The sequence below is a fragment of the Rhincodon typus genome, chromosome 19, assembly GCF_021869965.1.
Source record: "Rhincodon typus isolate 14 chromosome 19, sRhiTyp1.1, whole genome shotgun sequence".
Classification (NCBI taxonomy): Eukaryota; Metazoa; Chordata; class Chondrichthyes; order Orectolobiformes; family Rhincodontidae; genus Rhincodon; species Rhincodon typus.
The window spans coordinates 23,374,118-23,380,373 of record NC_063350.1 but is presented as its reverse complement, the minus strand read 5'-3'; positions in this window follow the sequence as shown (position 1 = coordinate 23,380,373).

The window sequence follows — 6,256 nt, the reverse complement described above, 5'->3', positions numbered from 1 at the left end:
CAACGCTTCATTCTGTAGTTTTTGACACTTCAGTTTGCCAGCAGTCTTTCCTTTGTTACAAACCCATTTCCGTGCGTGCTGCTTCAGTTAGTTTTATTGTATCGCGAAGAAAGGTTAGTGTAAAACGGTCATTGCAGGGATGTGTTACAATGTATCAAAAAATAAAACGATTTGACCAGTGTGCAGTTAAGATTATTATTCCTTTTTATCTGTAACTGATTTCTTTATCTGGTGAATACCATTCAGAAGCTGAAACGCCGCTTGCTTCGTTTGTTCAATTCACTTCTTAAGAGCTTACTTTGTTTTCGTTTTGGTATCTATTTGAAGCAATACAAGCTAACTCATGAGTTTTTCTTTTACAATGTATATCTTTATAGCATTTGCGTTCAGGGATGGTGGTGTTGCAGCATTCGAGCATGGATTAGTCAAAGGCTCAGTTAGGTGGCAGTAGCATATTGTGTTATAAATAATAAAAGCTCCAGTAGGAGGGTCTCGAGAGAAGTCAGATGACTTAATTATAATATATTAAATATGTTTCGTGATAAAAGCTGAGATTTGAATCAAGATGATCGTGGAAGTCGTGGATTGTAATATTTTGTTAAGTTGCAAAGTAGTAGTGACTTTAAAATAATCTTTGCTCAGTTTGCATTTGTCCGTCACTGGCACGAAATGACGTCTTGGAGACCTTACCAGATCAATGAATGCAACATGAAATTTTACTTGCGGTCCGCCATCAACTTTTAAAACGATCGTTTCGACGGCAGCCGATGGTCAATGCTACGCTTACAGTCGTTGGCATGTTAAAATTTCAGTGAATTAAAGTGTTCAACTTTCCTTTAACTCGTTTAACCCTTTGCCTTGAAACTAGAAATGTAATAAGACTATATTGATTTAATCTATTGTTCTGACGAAAATGTGTCTTCAGGAGTCGATTGCAAATAGGCAATTGAAACTTTACACAAAACAGAATTCTCCATGAGTAGAACAAGAACCTGAAAAACCAGAGTAATTGTAAAAAATGCAAAATTCTTGTGTTGGACTAAATAATTGTGATTTTATAAGTGGGGTGTTGATTATTGTGAGATTTAGGATGCAAACAGTTATACTGGTAATTGTTTTGACATTTTTGTTTCATGCATATTGACTATAATGTTTAAAGTTTGGATCATTGGAAAACTAATTTATTATGTAAATATTCACCACTGCCACTTATTTTTTAGCCTGACACAGTTATCTTAGGAAAAAAGATTAGACTGAAGTATGACATTATCAATCCCTTTTGCTTTATGTCCTTTCCAAACAATTATACAAAATAATCTTTTGAAGAGTCTGGAAATAAATTTATATCTGTTGAATTACTTATATAGTTGACTGTCTATATTGTGTAAGGTATTGATAGTTAACCTTAATTGTGACTTTTATTGCACGTGCCAACCATAATGCCTGATTGATTCTATTTTCCAAGTTTCTGACTTTTTTCTCCTTTTTTTAATATAATAATTTTTAAAATTTAGTTAGGTATGAAGTGTCTCCTGACTGTACAAGCAACAATACCTTATGCACCCGCAAAACATATTAATAGTTCTAACATAAAAATCTTAGATTAAGTTGAAAGATCTTTTTCAGAAAGAAACACCCTAAGCTGTATTTGATTTGTTTAATGATGATTACTAATGTTTGTGGTATTAAATTACATGAAAATTCTAAAATAATAGTGCAACAACATAAGAGAAACCAGATAAATTACGAAAGAAGTGTAAAATATTAAACTGGACTAATTAATTTTAATTTTGCGGTATTATTTAAATCCCAGTTTAGTACTTTGAGGATCTAAATCAAGTTTAGAGTCGAGATGCTAATAATTTTAATGCCCAAATATATATCAAGTGAGAAAAGTAAAACAATAAATTAGTATTTATTCATCATATTAGTCAAGGAGAAAGTACATGCTGCAGTGAAGACAAGTTACTCAAGAAGATGAGATTCAGAGTCAATTTGGTTAGAAATCAAAGGTAATTTTTAAAAAAAAAGGGGATTGTACTACAGACTTTTATCGTCTGAAATTGAAGAGAAATGGGAGAGCAGATGAGAGGAATGTGTAGGAATGCCAGTTATTGTTTCAGAATGTCTAAGTTCTGAGATGATTTAGGAAGAGGGGAAAATGAATTTAAGTTCTAAAATGCAGCAGAATTCTTTCCTCAAAAAGGCACATTTTAGAAAGATGAGAGTTGAATTTGCTGAGGTGAGATGGAAAGTTAAAATAGAATTCAAGAAAGTAAGTCAACAAATGAACTTTTTTATGTAATAGGAAATCACAAAGTTATAAAATAAATACATTTTTTTAAAAGCAGACTACTTTACTCATGACATTTTAAAACTTGGTGTAAAGCAGTTAGAAATTAAAATTGAAGTGACTACTTGAGACTTAAAGATTTGATTAAAAGTCACAGAAAATACAAGAAAAGAAGGATATGGTTTTTATTTAAAAACTGAGATAGAAAACAAGACATATTAGAAGAAAAATCTGAGAAGAATTTACAGTAAAATATCAACACAACTTTTTTTTCCATTAGTTGGACTCACGAAAAGAATAGTGAACTGGAAAGAATAAATAGGTATTATGAAACAACATGTACTACGCAGCTGTGTTTACAAAAAAGAATATAGGGGAGGGACAGATTAGTTAAAAGCAAGGTGAATGATGTTCTGATAAATAAAAGGAAACTATTGGAAAAACATTTATGGCTACAAATTGCTGGAACCTATTGAACTACACCCACTGATCCCAAAGAAATGAGGGAAGAGATCTTGGATGCAGAGTGAAAATTCTACCAATAGGGAATGTGTACTGAACCTGGACTTGGCAATGAAATAGAGTATCTATTTTCCAAAAAGAAAAAGGGAACCAATCCAGATATTATACGCCGTGTAGTTCATCAATGATGGTAGAGAAAAAAAAACTTTCAAATTATGGCTGAAAATAATAAATATCTAAATAAATAGGTTGAATTAGTTAAAATTGATTTCTGGAAGGAAAATTCCGCTTGATAAATCTAATAAAGTTCTTTAAGAAGGTGGTACTGTGGGTAAGAGGAGGCAGTGAATATAGGGCTCTTAGGAAGTCTTTTATAAGGTGTCACATTGGAGACTATTGGAAATGATTAAATGCCATGGAATTAAATGGAAGCTGGAAAATTAGATCATCATCTCGTTAGAAGGCGTAAGACCTGTCATAAATATTGAGACAGTTCTCAGAATGATTGAAAGTGGGCAATGATGTTCCACAGAGTATATGTTTTGGGACTGCTTTGTTCACTGATTCTGATGATTTGGAATTATGGCCAGAGAGGACAGTTCACAGGTTTTAAATACGTCATAACAAAATAGATAATTATTTTTGAGTTCCAGCGAAAGTTGAAAGAGGTTATTACTAACATGGTGATTTTAGCATACAAATGGCAAATTTGAGATGCAATTAAAAAAAATGTAATAATTACCTCCACAAGTGCAGGTGAATGGAAGCAATGTTTTCATCTCTGCAGCTGGTCTGTTTATCTCAAAATATCTCAATGAATTTCAAAACTAATGGATGGATTTCAGCAAAGCTAGGTACACAGAGAGGTATGGCCCAAGAAGGAACTGATTAGTTTTGGATGAAGATGTGGCTGCTGCTCCTAGAAGTTTTTTTTTAAAAGATCTGTTAATATTAGAAAACAGGAGAAATTGATTTTTTTTGTTCTTTGTGGATTTTTGTTTTAGAATCATGTTGATTGTTTTGGATTACCTAAGCTGTTGTGTTGAAATTTGTCACAGCTGTCAAATATGAGCCAAGTTTTCGAAGCAGGTTGTTTGATGTGGATTGTTCTGAAACCTCTCTATTGACATCAAAGTTCTTAATAAAAATTCTTTTTTTCAACTTTGTATTTGTAGGATATCAACCAAACAGGGAAAGGCCTTGAGGAAGAGCTGAATAATTCTAGAAGTGTTGGGTTAAAACTGAGCAGCGGAGATACACGCTGTACTCAGTGCCCTCTTGTTATTCTTTGAGTGGCAGACGAGCTGGTAACATAAAAAAATGACTTGGGTTCAGATACTGAAGACATTAAAAGTAAGACTTCAATAAGGCCATTAAAGAAACTTCCTGGAATATTGGATGTATTGGCAAGAGGTACAGGTTACAACAGTTGAGATTAAATCGTGAATCTGCATAAAATGATAGTATGTAATGTTAGTAATATCACAGAGTGTGGTGGATGTTTTGGGCTCCCCAATATAGTAAGGATGCTGACGCAATGAATGAGGATAGTGCAGATTCAATAAAATATTGTATGTTTTGAGGAAATGCAAAAATAAAGAAAAACTTGAAAGATTGGAATGGACCTTATTAATGAATAAAATTGTAGGTGACTTGATAAAATGCAATGTATATGTTCTGAGGCGACAGGACAAAGAAAATAGAAACAACATGGGTTGATTGTCTATAGTGAAGCTGCGTTGTCATACGAGTAAAAATAAGTTGTGCCAGATTGAAAGTAGGAAGAAGTTTTCCACTTTCAAAACCCTCTCAGTGAAAGCAGTATTTGTTACATGATTGAAGGGAAGATGGAAACAAAGCTAACATATAGATTTGTTGCTCATGAGTATCAAAACTGATTGGGCCAAACAGACTGCTTCCAGGTTCTAATTACAATCTGATATTGATTACTGAAAATATCATAGATAATGATTATTCAAGAAGTGACCATATATTTTTAAGAAAAATAATCAAATATTTATATATTGATAACCTTTTATCTCTTTTCTCCATTTCAGAATTGAAGGCATATTTTAATGTTCTCCTCCACAAAATCCTTCTCAAAGTGTTCAATTTTTGGTTCACAATTTTGTAGAAGTTAACATTTTATGTGGAACGAATGTTTCATAACATTAGAAATTATTTCAGTTCTATTGCCCAATCTCGAACAGAGTCAAGACAATAAATTACTCTCTTTTTTTCCTTCCATTACGCAGACCATGTGGTCCATTGGACAGCAAGGTGGGTAATTTGGTATAGAGATTTGTTTTCTCATTCAGTTTCTGACCAGAATTATGCTGTTTAGAAAAATGATGGACAGAATCTTTTGGAGGTGACAAGATCTTTGTTGCTGCATGAAGAGCTAGTGAGAGCTCATGTTGTCTCTTTATTGGAAGATTCATTGCATCTTGCTTCACTGATGCACTTGACAAGCCTGTTGAGGTGCCAGCCAGTCAGAGACTCTTGAACAATGTTGACACCAAAAAGGCTGCTATTATGACATCTACCGGTAATAGTGGGTAGCTCCCAGGCCAAAGATGCATGATGATGGCAGGAAATTGGATGTTGGGAGGCACAGGGTGGGGAAGGAGCAAGGTGGTTGACAGAAAAGGCAGGAAGAACCAAATTCCCTACAATCCCCCAGCCCCCACGAACCCACACACTGACCAGAATGAGTTTGCTTGTCCTACTTCCCACATGATGAGCTCACCACCTGTCACTGGTTTAATGCCAACGACTTTAAGATGAGGCCCTTATGTGTGCATTTATGGCTCCCAATTGTTGGCAGGGCAGGAAAGTTGTCCATTGGTTATCTTGCCACAGAATTAGTCGAAGTGAATTTAGGAGGCGGCGAGTTTTCTCCAGCTACACTCCTGCCTGATTAAATACTCCAAATAAACCACAGGCACTGGCACTAAGTTCTGCCCAGTGACCCTCAAGGGACATAAATAGTTATTATTGGTCTGTTGTTTCTACACAAGAGTAGCTTATCTGATGTCTGGAAGTGGATCACCTACTCTATCTGCTTGATTGTAAAAGCAATGAGATTATAGATCAAAAAAGTATCTGTACAAAGAAATAAGCAAAACAGTAAATACAAAATCTTGATCCAAGCATCTATTACAATGTTCAGCATTTGAATTGTGATCTGTATAATGATAACTTACAGTTTAGAAAAGGCAGCATGAAGAAGGAAGTATAAAACTGCAAATGCTGTAGTTCTATTGGAGAAACAGACAATGTACATCAGGCAGGGTGAAGGAACTCTGACTTGAAACTTAATCTTTCTTTCTCTGCTTTGGTAGACATGATGTGGTCCCTAGGTTTTTATTTCAAAGATGATTTTAGTTTGAGTCATATTTATGATTCCTTACTGTCTACAAAAATATTTATACCTTTTCAAAATTCCCAATTTAGCTTATCTTTATTGTTACTATTTATTGGATTAAAACATTTTGAGTT